This window comes from Castanea sativa, chromosome 6, assembly GCF_040712315.1.
Source record: "Castanea sativa cultivar Marrone di Chiusa Pesio chromosome 6, ASM4071231v1".
Lineage (NCBI taxonomy): Eukaryota > Viridiplantae > Streptophyta > Magnoliopsida > Fagales > Fagaceae > Castanea > Castanea sativa.
In genome coordinates, this window is record NC_134018.1 from 7558496 (window position 1) to 7578048 (window position 19553).

At 36.4% G+C, this 19553-nt stretch overlaps 1 long non-coding RNA gene across 1 annotated transcript; it reads right to left on the bottom strand.

Moving 5' to 3' along the window:
* Positions 1 to 108: 108 nt before the first annotated feature.
* LOC142641293 (uncharacterized) lies at positions 109 to 2894 on the bottom strand. Its single transcript, XR_012845362.1, has 2 exons — positions 2763 to 2894; positions 109 to 368 (listed from the first exon to the last, which is right to left on the bottom strand). It is a non-coding gene; the product is annotated as an uncharacterized LOC142641293 (long non-coding RNA).
* Positions 2895 to 19553: the final 16659 nt, after the last annotated feature.

A 19553-nucleotide genomic window follows, 5' to 3' on the forward strand; every position in this document is an offset into this window, starting at 1 on the left:
CCTTATTGGCATACATTTTTTTTAAGAGATAATTACAACTCATGACGCTTGCTCTTTAATTACTTTTTATCAACAGATTAAAATATCATTTGATTTTTTGGTGTAGACAAGAATTAATCCTTAAATATCTTATTGACATACAATCTTAAATAGGTAGGCTATATATTCATACTCTAAGACAGACCCATAAAGATATCATCATAGTACATCGAATAATCTAATTATGTTTGATTTTAGTTTCAATTTTCAACTACTTTCATGAGTCTCAACATCATCATCGTGCTATTCCTGTGCCTCTGGTTTCGTAGGAAGGAGCGTTCATCGTTTCGAAGCTCTGCATTAATGTTGGTCTCCTGCGTTGCATCACTCTTATCCACAAAAATGAAAGATAGTTAATTACATTGACAAATTATAAGTTACAACGTCACAGAGTACTGTAAAGAAAAGAAAAAAAAAAAAACTGTCGATTTAAGAATCATAGATAGGTAGAGTACACACGGGCGGCTCTACTTGTATGCGAGGAACCACTCTAACTTGTCAAAAAAAAAAAAAAAAAAAAAAAAAAAAAAAAAAATATATATATATATATATATATATATATATATATATATAAATAATTAGTTTAAACTAATATGTCTGTCACCAACTTGACTTGATTTGAAAATATATGGGACGTTTGGTAACGTTGTTCTAGTAACGTTGTTTGTATTTTTTTGAAATACGTGTGGTTGAAAAAGTGTGAAAATACGTGTAATATTGTTTAAAAATTGAAAACATGTTGTTAAACTACTATACCAAACGGGGCCTATATATATATATTTCTAAAAAAATTATATACTAAATTAATCTATTTTGACCACCCTAATAAAAATGTTGAACATTTTTACTTGATAATTATAAGAATTTGAGTTCAATATATATAAGAGTAATGCTACATCCACAACATTTTTACAAGCTAACAATAACAAGCTAATAACTTGTTCCATAAATTTTTTTATGAAATTGTTGTGATCACTTTATTATTCTCATATCAGCATTTTCAATTGCACTTTATCTTTTATTAGTCTATTTTTTTTCTTATTCTCTTTATTAGTACAAAGAAATTATAATATTTTATGTATTTGCGTGTTTTTTTATGACGTTGATATATTCAAATTGTCTATTTATTTTAATTTTTTTTATAATTTAAGTTTTTTAGTGACCATCTTAAAAAAATTCCTAGAGCCTAGTGGCGGAGTCAAGAATTTATCTTGGGGGGGCCATCTATAAAAATTGGTGTGTATGAAATCTAAAATAGTAATGTACAATACTTTATAACTTAACATGTGCTATAAACAACAACTGAATACATGTTAATTTTTTTTGAAATGCTAAATACATGTTAATAGAGTGGTATATGCAGTATATTTTAATCAAACTAATCAAGTACATTTATAAATTATAATGCCATACAGTATATAATATATTGATTATTATAATAATAAATAATATATTATAAGGAAAATAAAAAAGAAAGCAAATGAAAAGTAAAGTAACACAGGAACACTGTACATGGGTGAGGGGCCTATGGAAGCGTCAAGTTTGTCTTTCACTCTTTCATGTCTAGTTTAGTCACACATAAATTTTACTTTTATATTGTAAACACAAAACTGCAGCAACTGTGGGAAAATGAAAGAATTGAAAAGAAAAAAAAATTGGATTGTATTCTATTTACAATATTTTTACAAAATGTTGATGTGGCTAACCTCTTATTGGTTTTCATCTAGGTCTACCATTAATATCACTTTTTCATTTACTAATAACCACTCATTACATCAGTAATTTGTAATATTTTTTGTAAAATAGTTTGTATCTATAGCATTGTTCTTCTATTTAAATGAAAGTTATGTTTATTTTTAGACTTTTTTATTTTATTTTTTATACAAGATAGAAATTCTACTCTAACCTAATCTAAGTATATATGTGTGTGAAGTTCTTTCTTAAAGACTTGAACTCTGACCCTTGCCCCTACATCCTAGAAGCACTTATACAATTATGCTTATGGAGTAACTATCGCACCAAGGGTGTGCGGTAGTTAGACTTTCTTAAATATATATATATATATATATGTATGTATGTATATTATTAAGTATGGTTCTTTTAAAATTTTTTATATTATTTAGGATAATTCCAAAAATAAAAAAATTCATTAACTTTTTTTCAATAAATGGGGGGGGGGGGGGGGCATGGCCCCCTCGGTCCTTGTGATGGTCCGCCAAGGCGCCATTGCTAGAGCCACCACTGAAAGTGCAAAATATGAAACACAAAAATAATGCTTTGAATATGAGATTAGAGTTCAATCCTCATCTATACGAAAAAATTCAGTTAGTGTCTTGGTCTAATAGTAAAAAATAATTATCAGAAGCAGATGTTATTGGTTGAAACAAAAAAAAAAAACAAAAAAAAGCGTGCATGACATGAATTAGGAAAATTAAGTACTCTCTGTTTGTTTTGCTCCCCCTAGTAAGACGAAATTAATGTGTATTATCATTTATCACTATATTTCTGTAAATGGTTATTTATGAAGAACCTCACGCTTGAAATAATGCAAGTTTGGTTTATTTTCCTAAATAAGTTGTCCACATAATTTGACGTTGCATGGTTTTGCCTATACCAAAAACAGCAATTGTGGAACAATCAAGGCATTTGAGCAATAAAAAAAAGAAAAAAAGAAAAGAAAACATCAAAGGAACATTTTTAACTCAACGAAGTAAGAAACATACAGGTTTGAGAAAGAACTTGCTCACGAGCTGAGCTCTCGGATAAAATGAGAGCAACAACAGCAAAGGCAAGACCAAGAAGAAGAAAAGCCTTTGGCTTTGAGTAAGCCCTTTTCCTTAACCCGAGGATTGGAGAGAATTCACTAAGCAAACACACGCTGAGGAAATTCTCTGTACCTTTGGTGGTTGAGTAAAGAGCAGTGTGGCTCAGGCTCTCCCTATTTATAAAATTTTGGAGAGAGAGATAGAGAGAAAGTTGGGGCCACAAAAAAATTGTTTGGTTCCGAATATATTTGTGAAGTGCCGACAATCGTAGTGTGAAGCAATTAAGCAATGGAGTTCAATAGTCTAGATATTTGGTTAGGTTGAGAGATGAGGATGGGACACCATATGCCAAAGGACATGACCATTGTCCAAAAAATTATGTGGTTTTGTTACTAAGTTAATTATACGATGAATATATCATGGGATGTGACAAATAGTTAGGTTTAAATTGATTAGGATTAACGTCTATCTCATCAATTTGTGTTCGCTCATTATGAAACACATATTCATTAGAATATTCTTTTCATTTCATATTTCAAATTAAATATTTAAAATTTAAAATTGTGTCCAATGACATATCATTTTAAATTTTAAATGACATTGTGACATGCACATAGTTGTTTTTCACTATTATTATTATTATTATTATTATTTGAGTATAGCATATACATAGTTAGATATAAGAAATAAAACCTGAACTCTAAAAATGTATTCTTTCCATTTTCACTTGAAATGGATTTTTTTAAAATGAATTTTCTCAAAAGTTATTGCTAATTAAGTTAATGGCTTTAGGTAGCATAAAGTCGTGTTTAATCAATTATACAGATGGGTTATGGTTGGTTAAACTCTTAAAGATGATAAACCTTTGTTTTGATAATTTAAGTAACGCATTTGATAGCTATTAAATATGGCCAAGGGCTTTGTACTTGAATTGGTTGGCACCTTCTTATATGTGAGTCTAAATCTTCTGTCTCACTTTTCCTGCTCCACTCTATACTCCATCAATAAAAACTTGTCATGTGTTCACCTAGTTAATTAAATACTACTATTAATTAATAACGGTAGCATTAATAAGTCAATAATGGTAGTATTTAATTAATTAGGTGAACACGTGGCAAATTTTTATTGGTGGAGTATAGAGTGGAGCAGGAAAAGTGGGACAGAAGATTTGGACTCCTTATATGTCATGACTTTCGGGGTTCAAATTCCCTCTCTCCCAACTATCAATTTATCCACACAAGAAAAAAGGAAAAAGAAAAGAAAAACCTCCTACAAGACTCTTAACATCTTAGTCAAGGAGTTACAAGTACAAATTAGGCAAAAACCAATTTTTAAAGGTTATATACTTAGAAACCAAGCCAAACGGATCAATTTTAGTTGGGATTTTAATTTCTAACCTTGTTATATTATTAAATCCTTGAATGAAATATATGACTAAAATCACACGATAAATAGTTTTTTTTTTCAAAATGATAAATAGTGTTTTAAAATTCAAATAAAGTATGATTTCCAAAATCTTAGACATATTTTGTCCTAGATTAGGCTTGTGAGCACTCTAAGGCATGACTCGTCAATGCCTTAATGGCTACCAACTGAATGCCTATCTTAGGTGTTGCTCAATGTGTGTCCACCCTAGACATAGGCTCTTGTGAATACACCGCTAACTTAAAGGTTATGGTGGAGAGAGAAGTCGTCACTTAGTTATAAGCGTAGAAACCAACTTAAACCTCTATGCTGACTTTGAAACTAGGATAATATGATTGGGCCGGGCCAATTTCCATACTAAGAGGTGTTGATTGAAATAGTAGAAATGAAGGCTAAAGCCTTGGCCTTGTTGCTATTTCCTTTCACAGCAGGCATACCGAAATTGGCCCAAGAATTAAAAAGTACCATGATAGATGTTGGGCACCGCCACAAAGTTCTATCCTGGTATAGCCGAAGAATCTAAGCAACCATTAAAATATGAACCCATTGCTGATGCATGCTAACCATTAAATTAGTCCCCCATTGCACCTATCTTGTTCGTTAAGTCTATGAAACAATTTGTTTAAGGGGTCTAAACGAATTTTCAATTGGTATCAAAGCGGGTTAGCTCTTGTCTATAAGTATTTTTACCTAGAGTTGATCCTTGACCTCTGCTGTCATGGAATACGGTCACTCTCTTGTAATTCCCCCACACTTTGATGGAAATAACTATTCTTACTGGAAAGTTAGGATGAAAACCTTCTTGAAATCTATTGATGAGAGAGTATGACTATCTATCGAGAACGGTTGGGAAAGACCAACTACTGCTATTGGTGAATGGACTACTGCCTAGAAGGAAGCAGCAAGCTTTAATAGCAAGGCTATGAATGCGATATTCAATGCTGTTTATATGGATAAATTTAAAAGAATCTCAAATGTGGAGATTGCTCACATTGCATGGAACATTTTGCAAACAATGCATGAAGGCACTAAGACAATAAAAATTAATAAACTATAGTAGTTGACATCTAGATTTGAAAGTATTAGAATGTCTGAAGATGAGTCTTTTGATGAATTCTATGCTAAGTTGAATGATATTGTTAATTTTGCTTTTAATTTGGGTGAAGTCTATGATCAACCTAAAATTGTTAGGAAAATTCTTAGATCTTTGACTGGGGATTTTAGATCCAAAGTGACTGCTATAACTGAAAGTAAAGATTTTGACTCTATCCCTATAGATGAACTTGTAGGATCTCTTCAGTCCTCTGAATCTAATTTACCAAAGACTAATAAATCCAAATATGCTTTAAAAACTGTTGATGATGTTGGAGATTGTGGATTTGATGATGAACTCTCATCGATTGAGATTGCTTATCTCGCTAAGAACTTTAGAAATTTTTTGAGAAATAATAATAGGAGGGCAAGAAATAGAAACAATGTTGATACTAGGAATGTGAAGAAGAATGACATTGCTAATAACAATAATGCTAAAAAATCAAAAGAAAGAGTAGGTCAATCTTCAAATAATTCTTTAGGACAACAATGTTATGGTTGTCAGGGTTATGGTCATATGAAATCTGAGTGTCCAACTTAAAGGTAAGGCTATGGCTGTTACTTTGAGTGATGATGAAGTTTCTGATCATGAGTCTGAAAGTGATCAAAAAGGAAACTTTATGGCTTTCACTGCTACTGCTGTAGTAGGTGAACTTGAGACTGTTGATGAAAACCCTTCTGATGGGGAATTATTTGAAAATGCAGATTTGTAGGAAGCTTACAACAAGCAAGATAGCAGCCAAAGATGCTATGAGTGTTGAATTAGGTTTGAAAAAGATAAACACTCTTGAATAAGATGATAGGCCAAGAATGTATTGACCCCTTGTGATGAATTAATTGATTAATTAGCCAAGTTTATTAATTAATCAAATTAACATGCAAACGCGTGGTAGCACAAACAAATCACCAAATAACTAAAGTATGCAGCGGAAAATAAATTGACACGGTGATTTGTTTACGAATGGGGAAAACCTATACGGCAAAAACCCCACCAGGTGATTTTAAGATCACCACTCCCAAGAATTCACTATTATCACAACAAGCGGTTATAAGTAAAGGAATCCCAATACCTTATACCAACATACAATTGAACCCTTACCCCAATACCCAATTGGACTTGTTCTGTAGTGACAATCTCTCATTTCAATGCACGACTCCCAATACGTGACTAACCAATTGCGCGGATCCTAGTACGCGACTTCAATCACCAACTAGAGAAGGTTGTTGGCTGCAAAGTTCTTTAGTTCATCACACAATGAAGATTGAGAAGCTCCTTGGTCACAAAACCCTACGGTGTACAAACACAGCAGTTTCTTCACAAGAAAGATGAACTAGGGCAAATTCTGTCTCCGGTCACAATTTGCATGAACAAACTTTGCTCAACACTTGTGCAACTTGTGTCATCTTTGACGGCACTTAAAATAATCCTTTTATATGTCTAGGGTTGTGAGAAAAGAAAGCCCAAACATATAATCACGGATTGGATGAAAAACAGAACATAAATTCTGAGTTTCATAAACCTCGACAGATACCTTATCTGTCGAGCTGTTGTCAAGCCACGGGCTAAAACAACTCTTCAAGGCTCAATAGATGCTAGCTGTCGAGCTTTAATGAACAACACTTTTCACACTTGAATCTTGGATAGACTTGTATGACTTTAACACTTGAACTTGAAACAAGGTTTCTTGAAGCATTAACAACATCCTAGATCTATTCAATTATAAGTAAAGTGCGTTTTGTCAAAAGATTAGCCAATTACATAAAATAGTGACATATGTTCCTAACATTGAATCACATATGTCCTAACAATCTCCCCATTTGGCAATTCGTGACAAAACCACAAAAAAAAAAAATGAACATATGAGAGAAGTCATAAATCACTCAACTCATATTCACTTGTTAAGTACAATAAAATATATCCTAACACAAACTCTTGAAAAACTTTGCAAGAAGAGAGTTCATGGCAAGGAAAACTTTAACAACCTGTATTTCTGAAACACTTAAACAAAACTCATCAAGGCATCTTTGTGTGAAACAGAAATAAAAGATTGCATACAATATATAAGAAACATGCGTATAAAGAGAGAAAAGAAACAATACATCGAGAGATAGGTGAAAGAACTGTAATAACAACCTCACAATGTGTATATATCAACAAGTACAAAGTTTGCTATCACAAGATAATCACAAGATCCAAGGTACATGAACAATGTATCTAAAAATATAGAGAAAGAAAAAGATACATGAAATCCTCACTACATTCCTCAAAATCAACACTCCCCCTAACAAAAATCACACTCCCCCTAACAAAAATCTCCTATACTAACTCTCCCCCTAAAATCCTAAAAATGACTACTCTCATATCCATCCAAAACTACTCCCCCTTTTTGTCACGAGTGACAAAGGGTAAGAGTGTTAAGTAAACATCTTGTCATCACCATCCTCAGCATCATCATCATCATCCTCATCCTCTCTGGAGTAGGTGGAGGAGACGCAACGAAGCCACCCATGACCGCCTGTCGTTGTACAATACGACCAACACGGGTGTTCACCTGACACAACTCATCACTGAGAGTGTCAAGGCGAGCATCCATGTGTTGAAACTACGCCATGATCGCATCAAGAGTTACACCACCCGCAGAAGTAGAGGGAGAGGAGGTGGATGGAGCAGAAGGAGCTAGAGGAACTGTAGATCTGGACCGCCTCGAACATAGCTTCGCCTCGCTTCGTTTAGCAGTAGCGGCGTCTATGGCACATATAACATGGAAGTGGTCGAAAATGGGAAAGGGAACAAAAAAATGGCGTAAAATCCTCGCGATAGTAGAAGGGAAGATAAGCTTATCACGGGTCACCGTATCCTTATACACATCTATGATGGAAAGAATGAAATGAGAGGGGAAGTCTTTAGTAAGATGCTCAAGAAGGGAAAACAAAAACTGAGCACGAGGCTCTGTGATAGAGTTATAGTGAGAAAGAGGATGCAAGACAAAAGTCATAACCATGTTCAAATACTGAGGACCTTTAGCAAAGCCTGAATAGTAAGTGAACTGATGCTCACCCCAATCAGAAGGACGCTCACAAAAAGCTGATATAAGCTTGTCTTTAGACACAATCTTAAGACTCTCACAACCAGGGTAGTCAGGATGCGCTACCCTAGGGACATGGAGCACGTCGGATACAATATTCGAAGTGACCATGATGGGCGTACCTCGAACGTGAGTGGAAAACTGAGGCATTGAATAATCAAATCCATGCATGTTGGAGTAGAACTCCTGAATCAGCACGGATGGACATGTGACTAGGATGTCACACAGTGACTCCCAACCCCTACTGTGAATGACAGTGGATAGGTCAGTGTTAGTGAAGTCTAACAAAATGACTTGGCATTTGGAATGAATGTCTCGTCTAGAGAAGTTCTCCGAAAAGTCCTTGCGGGCTTTATCATCACAGAACCGAATATGAGACGGGGTAGGATTAGAAGAGGTAGATGCCTCAGAATGAAGAGGGTTCCAGGATGGAGTAGACTTACGTTTAGGTGCCATGACGCAACTAATGTAAACAAGAGAGAGAGAGAGAGAGAGAGAGAGAGAGAGAGAGAGAGAGAGAGAGAATCAGAAAAGCACTAACAAGATACAAAAAAAAAAAAATATAGAAACCTAAAGGTACGTATGCATGAAAATGCATGAGCATGTGATATGCAATAATAAATACATCATGGGCTCAGCCTAATCCAAACCTACTAGCACACGATCAGATAGCATAACATACATCTAAATGCATGAAAATATAGTTATAATGCTCATGAGATGCAATGCATGAAGTTTTTAAGATCAATTCTTCAAAGCCCATCCCAAAAATTTGCAAAAACCTCGATTTTGAAAAACCCCAAAATTTTCAATAATCCCAAAAACTTAGGTTAAAAATCATGAAATTCATGAATATGAGGGATTCAAATACTTACCAAGTGAAGAAACACTTGATCTAGGCCGAAAAATCCTTGAGGAAGAAGTTTGGGGTGAGAAAGAGAGGTTTTGGGAGGTGAAGAGGCAAAAGGAATTGAGAGAGATGGAGAGAAATGAGATCCGAATCGTGCTGACCCTATATATAGAAGCTTAGTAATTCTCGACAGATCGAGAGGTGTCGAGAGGTGTTAAGCTTTAAAAGGGTTGATAGATGCAGCTATCGAGCAGGTGTCCACAGCAAAACAAGCTCGATAGATCGAGAAGCTATGGAGCAGACAGAAACTTTCTTGATGGATTGAGGAGCTATCAAGATTGCGATAAGAAAAAGCTTAGGATCTTGATAGATAAGCCAAGTGTCGAGAGGTATTGGGGAGCTGTCGAGATTGCATAAAAACAGTTTTTCAAAGAGGAGAAAAACATAGATATGAATGCAATCAAGCATACCACTCAACCAAGGATCCAAACAACATTTTAATATCTCAAAAACATCTCTCAACAAGAAAAATGTAAGCACATAGATCCCAAAACACACACACACACACACACTAAACAAGTCTAACCAATTTTATATTTCAAAAACAAGTTAAGATAGTTTAGTGAGCATACATTAACACATGTAAACCTTGTAATGGCCAAATCACATTGTACCTGCACATGTATCAAAAGTAGCAAAGAATATTACATGTTGTGTGTGAAAAATATCGCAAGATTGTATAAGTGTATACATGTTATGAAGATTTGAGATATGAGAAAATCACTTTAACTCACACACAATTATAACTGTTTGATGGGGACTATCACCTTCGAGGTACATCCTATAACTCCCACATCTCCTAGAATACACGCTTGCAATCATATATAAAGTATTTTGATTTTTTTGCTTTTATTTTTCTTTGAATATTTTTCTTTTAAGCAAACTATGCATGGGCATATAAGAGATAGAAAAGAAATACCTAATTATGTTAAGAATTTGAGTGATATGAGTGTTAAGTACAAGAGATTCCTTAACCTTACTCATCACAAACACAAGCCACAAAGTTCACTTGCTTAGTTGTGCATAGAGATGCTCATCTAAGCTACAAGAGATACAAAGTTTAGAAAACTTTGTTTCAATGGCCACCTAAGGTACACAAGTACCAATGTACACAAACACACACTGTTTTTGTATTTTTCTGATTTTTCAATTTTTTAAAATATTTTTATATGAAAAACAAAACAAAGCAAAACTAAAAACAAAATCAAACAAAAAAATGTTAAATAGATCAAAGCAAAGCATAAAACTAGATTGACTTATAACACTAAAGCTGAACACACAAGTAATGCAAAAACAATAAAGGGAGAGAGAGAGAGAGAGAGGAGAAGAAGTGACAAAATCACTTAGAGCCTTTTCCTTCCACACCTTGGAAGAACCATTCCTTTGAGCAAAGCCTTGAGCCGGCGGTGAGAGGGAAGAATTGAAACTGTTCAAGTTTGAAAGGAACATGAGGGCTTTGAGAAGATCTCCAAGAGGAGCAAAAGAGGATGGAAACTAATTCTGGTTTCCCGATGCGATCCTGCCATTGCTCTATTGAGTGGCTAACCACTTATAGTAATTAGGTCGAGTATGACCGGCTGCTCCACAGAGATGTTGCTTCTTCTGTTTAGGCTTTTGAGATTTAGCCTTCTTAGCCCTAGGTTTTTAGCTCCTTTCTTATCCTGCTTAGGGGGTGCTCCTAAGATAGATTTATCCTTGTCTATGCTCTCACTAGCTAAATCAGTTTTGACGTTAGTGTTCTCAATTTCAACATTATTACTAGGAGGAACACAAACAGTAGTACTAGTAGAAGCAATACTAGAAGAAGAGAAATCATACCCTAAACTAGTTCGATTGGAAGCAGATTTCTGAAGATTGAGCATCTCATTGAGCTTAGCGCTTGAAGTCCTTTCCAGCTGAGTTTTGACTTGGAACAGTTCTGCCTCAAGCTTCTTGGTTTTCTCAGCCAGGAAGTTGTTCTCAAACCTCAGTGCTCCTATAGTCTGATTGGCTTTATCAACTTTTGTGGAGAGTTCTTCATGTTCAAGCTCCACATCACTGAGCTTCTTGGTGGTCAACCTATACAACTTTTCATGTTTCTCCGAGACCTTGTATCGCTTTGCATAGGCAATGTGAATATCATCTTGCTCATCCATCTTCTCAAATTTTGACTCCACCAAGTTTTATTCTTCTTCCACATCTTCTACAATCCTTTCAGTAGGATTGACAGTGGCAGTGAAGGCATTCAGGATTTCATCATCCTCATTTTTAGAATCATCCTCAGGTTCGATGTCGCTTAATGTAGAAGCAAGCGCCTTGCTCTTCCCAATGGTCTTGAGATATGTGGGGCACTCCTATTTCATGTGTTTGAAGCCTTGACACCCAAAGCACTTGGGTCCTGAGGGAACAGTGTACTGACCGCCATCCCTTGCATCCTTCTTCCCTTTGTCTTGGGTCTTGAACTGAGAAGAACTGGATTGCCTACGGTCCTTGTCGAAACCCTTTGCATTGGCATTCTTTTTGAACTTCTTGAATTGCCGAGTGGTGTAGGACTTCATTTTAGAATCTTCATCATCGGAAGGCTCATCAGTGTCACTGCTCTTAGCCTTTAGTGCCATGCTCTTGCTCTTGCTTGATTTCTCGATCCTTGTTAAACCCAACTCTTAGGTCTGCAGATTGCCAACCAACTTTGTCAAAGGAATTTTGTCAATGTCCTTTGATTCCTCAATGGCAGTGATCTTGGCATGGAATCTCTCGGGTAGAGATCTGAGCATCTTTCTCACAATCTTGGGTTCAGGGATGGTTTCCCCAAGATTAAAAGCTGAGTTCACTATGTCCTTGAGCTTGATATAGAACTCATCGAACGACTCATCTTCCTTCATCTTAATCTCTTCGAAGCTTGTAGTGAGCCTCTGAAGTTTCGAATCCTTGACAGCCTTGGTTCCCTCATAGGTTGTCTGAAGGATGGTCCATGCATCCTTAGCAGTTTCAGTGGAGGATATCTTCTTGAACTCCTCATTAGTGACAACACTAAATAAAGCATTCTATGCCTTGATGTTGAAGTTTGCCGCCTTGATCTTAGCATCATCCCAATCGGCCGACGCTTTCTTTGGCTTGGTCCAGCCAATCTCTACAGCTTGTTACAGCTTGCCACACCTTCTAATCTAGTGACTGCAAGAAAGCTCTCATGCGTACTTTCTAGTATGCATAGTTAATACCATCAAACAATGGAGGTATACTAAGAGATTATCCTTTATCCATGACAAATAGGGGTCAATGGATTACACACAAAGATTAACCTTAATTAGAGTGTGCCTGCTCTGATACCACTTGATAGGCCAAGAATCTATTGACCCCTTGTGATGAATTAATTAATTAATTAGCCATGTTTATTAATTAATCAAATTAGCATGCAAACGCGTGGTAGCACAAACACATCACCAATTAACTAAAGTATACAGCGGAAAATAAATTGACACGGTGATTTTTTTACGAATGGGGAAAACCTACACGGAAAAAACCCCATCAGGTGATTTTAAGGTCACCATTCCCAAGAATTCACTATTATCACAACAAGCAATTACAAGTAAAGGAATCCCAGTACTTTATACCAACCTATAGTTGAACCCTTACCCCAATATCCAATTGGACTTGTTCTGTAGTGACAATCTCTCCTTTCAATACACGGCTCCTAGTACGTGACTAACCAATTGCGCGGATCCGAGTACGCGACTTCAATCACCAACTAGAGAAGGTTTTTGGATGCAAAGTTCTTCAATTCATCACACGATGAAGATTGAGAAGCTCGTTGGTCACAAAACCCTACGGTGCACAAACACAGCAGCTTATTCACAAGAAAGATGAACTAGGGCAAATTCTGTCTCTGGTCACAATTTGCATGAACAAACTTTGCTCAACACTTGTGCTACTTGTGTCATCTTTGACGGCCCTTAAAATAATCCTTTTATATGTCTAGGGTTGTGAGAAAAGAAGCCCAAACATACAATCACGGATTGGATGAAAAACAGACCAGAAATTTGGAGTTTCATAAACCTTAACAGATACCCTATCTGTCGAGCTGCTGTCGAGCCACGAGCTGGAATAGCTCTTCAAGGCTCGATAGATGCTAGCTGTCGAGCTAGCTATTGAGCTTTAATGAACAACACTTTTCACACTTGAATCTTAGATAGACTTGCATGACTTTAACACTTGAACTTGAAACAAGGTTTCTTGAAGCATCAACCACATCCTAGATCTTCCCAATTACAAGTAAAGTGCGTTTTGTCAAAGGATTAACCAATTACATAAAATAGTGATATATGTTCCTAACATTGAATCACATATGTCCTAACACAAGAAAAGAAGAATTTGCTGCTAAAGTTGTTTGATGCTAATGAACTCTTGAACTTTGTTAAAATTGAGAACATGTTTTTGCTTGAAAAAGTTAAAAGTTTAGAACTAGAATTATCTGTTGTTAGAGAACAAATAAATAGAACTTCTACCTCTAAACTAGATGAGATGTTACATGTTCCAAAAGTCTGTTTCTGATAAGACTAGTCTAGGGTTTTTTAAGAATGGATCTAATACTGTAGTGAATCCTCCTAAGTTTGTACCTGCTACATCATCTTCTTTTGTTCGTCAAACTCTTTCTGATATTAAGGTTCACAAAGTAGTATCTCCTGCTTCTAGAAGAACTAGAGTAGATCTGTGAGTCTGAATCTAAAAAATCTAATCAATCTGGAAGTAAGAATAACCACAAACCTTAGTGGTTTTGTCACTTTTGTGGTAGAGCTGGACATACTAGACCAAATTGCTTTAATTTGCAAGCTTTAAAGCAATCTCCCAAACAAAAAGTGCATGCGCCAAAAGCACAAGATCCTAATGCTCTTATTCATGAGTTGGTGAAGGTTCTTAACCTTTATACCAATACTGGAGCTAAAATTAAGACAAATCCCAACTCCAAGTTTGCATCTAAAAGAGTCTGGATACAAAAGACTCAACCTCAATGAGTCTGTTTGACATGATTCTTATGTTAATTCTTTCAATCTCTTGTAACCAAAACTTTTTTGCTTTAGGATTGCATTTGCATAACATTCATACATTGCATTCTAGGTTTGTTTTGTTTTATGTTTTTCAGTTAAAAAAAAAAAGTAGAAAATCAGAAAATAAAAAAGAGAGGTTTTTGTATTATGCATCTTCAAGATATGTAATTGAGGTTGGCCTATGAAATTTACATTTCAAGACTGTGTACCCTGTTCAGCTTTGATGAGCTTTATTTTTTGCACTTTGCTAGTTTGTGCTATGTAGTGCTTATATTGTGTGAGTTGTTTATGGTTTTTGATAGGCCAAAAATGTATTGACTCCTTTGGCAAATTAATTAATTAATTATCCAAGTTAATTAATCAAGTCAATTTAAAATGCAATAGTGTGGTAACACAAACAAATCATCAACTAAGTTAAATGCAGTGGAAAATAAATCTGACATAGGTGATTTGTTTGCGAATGGGGAAAACCACCGAAGCAAAACCCCACCAGGTGAATTTAAGGTCACCACTCTCGAGAATCAACTATTATTAAAATAAGCGGTTACAAGTAAAAGGAATCCCAGTACCTAACACAAACTTTTGAAAAACTTTGCAAGAAGAGAGTTCATGGCATGGTAGACTTTAACAACCTATCTTTCTGAAACACTTAAACAATAGGCGTAAATGCCCTTTTAGTCCCTACATTTTGGCGTTTTTTCATTTTAGTCCCTACATTTTAATTTTATCACTTTTAGTCCCTAATTCAATTAATGCATTTCATTTTGGTCCAATCCGTCAGTCAACCGACGGAAATAGCTGAGCTCGCTGCCGGAGGAATTAAAATATTATAAAAATACCACATTATCCATGACACATCAGCATATAAATTTAAAAAATTAATTTATTAATTTTGACAAAAAAAAAGAAAAGAAATAAAAACTAAAATTCAAATTAATTAAGATTGTTCTTCATGTTCTTCCCAAATCAATCCCAGCAACCAAAAAATCAATCCCATCACAGGAGCACAAACCCCAGAACTCAAACCCATATCAGACATCAATGAAAACAAGAACACAAACCCAAGAACTCAAACCCAGATCAGACACCATTGAAAACAAGAAGAAAAAACCCAGCACTACCAAACTGAAATTCAAAAACCAAACCCAACCAAATCCGAACCCATAGAACAAATCACAGCCAAATTTCCATCACCTGCAACCAACAACAGCAACGGCAATCCACAACAGAAACCCCACATCCACTAATAGCAACAACAACCCATCAACACCAACACTAACCCACAACACACAGAAGACCCACAACGAGCAAAACCCACAACCCATGGCTACCCACGACCCCACAGTGTGCAAAACCACCCATGGCGGTCTACGATCCCACGGCGTGCAAAACCACCCACCTATGGCTACCCCCGCCCCCACGAACCCACGCCTACCCACAACCCCAACGACCCCACACTGATCTGAAGCCCACCCACCCAAAGTCGATCTTGAGAAGAGAGAAACCCATCTTTGCCCTGTTCAAGTGCTCTTACCTTGTAGATCGGAGACTTCAGAAACCCCATCTCTTCCTCGCGATGATGGAGATATATCGAGCCAATTGCGCTGACTCCTGAGCGAGCTTTTTGAAGATATCGTAGATGAAGCTGTTCATGATCTTCTTCTCGGCCTTCGCTGGAGCTTTCTCCGCCGCCACTGGCTTCTTCTCCGCTGGCTTCTTCTCTGCCTTTGTGGGTGCCATTGATTTTTGAGAGAGAGTGAAAATTCTAGAGAGAGATTCGGAATGTGAAAAAGCTTGCAATGAAAAAAATGTGACAAAGAGGTTGGGGGTTTGTTTGGGAGAGTTTATATAGGGAGGCGGAGTAGGTTCTTATTGGAGGATAGGGTTTGTGTTTGAGCTGGGTTTGTGGTTGACCTAGATTTGTGTTGAGCAATAAGATCATTGATATCAAATTCTCCCAAACCCAGAAACCGTTGAGCAATAAGATCATTTTGGGATTTTGAATTCCTTCTTTTTTGTTTGTTTTTGTGTTCTTTGTGTTTTTAAATTTGAGTTTGTGTTTGGTTATTGGCTGGTTCTGGGTTTGTTTTTGTGTTCTTCGTGTTCTTTGAAATTTGATATCAATGATCTTATCTGTGAATTTGAGCAATAAGATCATTGATAATTATGTTTTTATTTTTATTATTTAGTTAAAATTAGTAAATTAATTTTTTAAATTTATATGCTGATGTGTCATAGATGATGTGGCATTTTTTACAATATTTTAATTCCTTCGGCAGCCAACTCAGCTATTTGCGTTGGTTGACTGACGGAAAGGACCAAAATAGAACGCGTTAATTGAATTAGGGACTAAAAGTAGTAAAATTAAAATGTAGGGACTAAAATGAAAAAACACCAAAATGTAGGGACTAAAAGTGCATTTACGCCTAAACAAAACTCATCAAGGCATCTTGTGTGAAACAGAAATAAAAGATTGCATACATAAAGAAACAAGTGTATAAAGAGAGAAAAGAAACAACACATGGAGAGATAGGTGAAGAAACATACATCATATATATATATATATGTATATATATATCAAAAGATAAGGAAAATTTATGTCAATAGATAAATGGTCACAAGACTAGTATACATGAGGTAAAAGTAAAGAAAGAAAAGAAATACATAAGAACCTCACTACATCCCTAAAAAATGTATAGACACTCCCCTTAACAAAAATGTCCTATACTAACTCTTTTCCTAAGTACAAGACTACTCTCATCCCAAAACTACTTCCCCTTTTTGTCATGAATGACAAAGGGCATGATAGGCCAAAAATGTATTGACCCCTTTTGATGGATCAATTGATTAATTAGCCAAGTTATTAATTAATCAAATTAATATGCAAAACGCGTGGTAGCACAAACAAATCACTAAATAAACTAAGTATGCAGCGGAAAATAAATGACACGGTGATTTGTTTACGAATGGGGAAAACCTACACGGCAAAAACCCCATCGGGTGATTTTAAGGTCACCACTCCCGAAATTCTACTATTATCACAACAAGCGGTTACAAGTAAAGGAATCCCAAGTACCTTACCAACCTACAATTGAACCCTTACCCCAATACCCAATTGGACTTGTTCTGTAGTGACAATTTCTCCTTTTCAATGCACGGCTCCCAGTACGTGACTAACCAATTTGATGCGCGGATCCCAATACGCAGCTTACTTCTTTGCATGAATTCCAGTACGTGACTAACTCCACAGCAACCCTTTGATTGTTGTAGTTGATTTGCAGCAGCTTCACATAGAAACATAAATAAGATCTTCAATGTTGGTGCAAGAAACTTTGCTTGGTCACAAAACCCAAAGGCGTACAAGAAATGCAGCAAGAACTCTTTCTTTTGTAGGAGAAGGCTAGGGTTTCAAAAAGAAAACCTTGTGAAGCTCTCTAGGGTTAGGTTTTTCTTTTTCCACCTCCTTTAAATAGGAGCTTAATGGGCTCTTCCATTCCAAACAGGTTTACACAAACCTTGGGCTTTCCTAGTCTAATAAGAATTATACAAACCCATAAACAAATAGTCTTTTAGAGTAAAAACGTTGTTGACTATAATTTGAAACCTGTAAGCTCGATCGATCGGGACATCTGTCGAGCTTTAATGAATCTCGACAGATCGAGCTTCTGTCAAGGAGGTGTCGAGACCTGCAGATTGCATTTTTCTTGAGTAGTTCTTGAGTAATCTTCATGTCTTCAATTTAACCACTTGTAATGATCATCTTGAACTTACTTAGATATACTCAAATACAAGTAAAGTGCGTTTTGTCAAAGGATATGCCAATTACATAAAAATATGTCCCCAATAGGGCAAGTTATTGAGAGGTCGGCATCTCATCATCACTGGAAGAGCTAGCATCCTTTTCATTACCATCATCACTATCCTCACCATCCTCATTTGTTGAAGCCTCTGGAGAAGGAGAAGGAGAAGCAGCAAAGCCACCAAGGCGAGGCTGTCATTGTGCTATACGACCAACACTAGTGTTCACCTGACATAACTCATCAGAGAGAGTGTCAAGGCGAGCATCCATGTGCTGAAGCTATGCCATGATAGCCTCTAGGGTCACACCACCAGTCGAGGAAGAAGGAGTAGAGGTGGAAGGAACAGCAAAAGCTGCAGGATCGGTAGACTCCACACGTGGCCGTTTTGGTCAAAGCTAAGCCTTGCTTTGTCGAATAGAACCGACGTCGATGGCTCCCAATGTGGTGAAGTAAGGAGAATCAAGAATGGGAATGAAAAAGTGGTGAAGGATCTGCGTGCTAGCTGAAGGCAAGATTAGCTTATCATGGGTCGCCGTATCTTGATAGACATCAAGGATAGAAGTGATGAAGTGAGAGGGGAAGTCTATAGAGAGGTTCTCTAAGAGAGATAAAAGAAAATGAGCAAGATACTCTGTGATAGAGTTATAGTGAGAAAAAGGAGTAAGAATAAATGTCATCACCATGTTAAGGAACCTTGGGCCTTGGGCAAAACCCTAGCATGGGTTGTTTAGCTTACCACCCCATGTGGAAGGTGTCTCACAAAAGTGAGAGAGAAGCTCGTCTTTAAACACGGTCTAGAGATGCTCACAACCAGGGTAGTCAGGATGCGCTACCCTAGGTATATGTAGTACCTCAGATATAAGATCCGAGGTAACTACGATACGTGTACCTCGAATGAAAGTAGCAAACTGAGGCACAGAGGTATCGATGCCGTGTATATTGGAGTAAAACTCCTGTATAATCATGACTTGACACCTTAACCTCAGGTCTGAATGACGGCGGGGAGAAGAGTGTCTGAAAATTCTGATAGAATGACTTGGCGCTCCAGATGAACGCCACATCGTTGAAAGTTCTCCAAGAAATCCTTTTGGGCCTTCTCTTCACAGAATCGAACGTGCGAGGGAGGATCGGAAGAAGAAGATGACCCAAAACCTCGAAGAGGGTTTTGAGCTGGAGTAGATTTGCGTTTGGGTGCCATGACGTAGTCTATCCGAGAGAAAGAGAGAGAATAGGAACAGAAACACATCATAACATAGACATAGAAAGGAAAAAAAAGAGATGTATGCATGAACATGTGATGTGCAAAATTTAAGTGCATCATGGGCAAAACCCAATCCAATCCTACCAGCACACAATTCACATTTAAATAAACACACATCTAGAATGCATGAGACATAGTTATAATGTAATAAGAA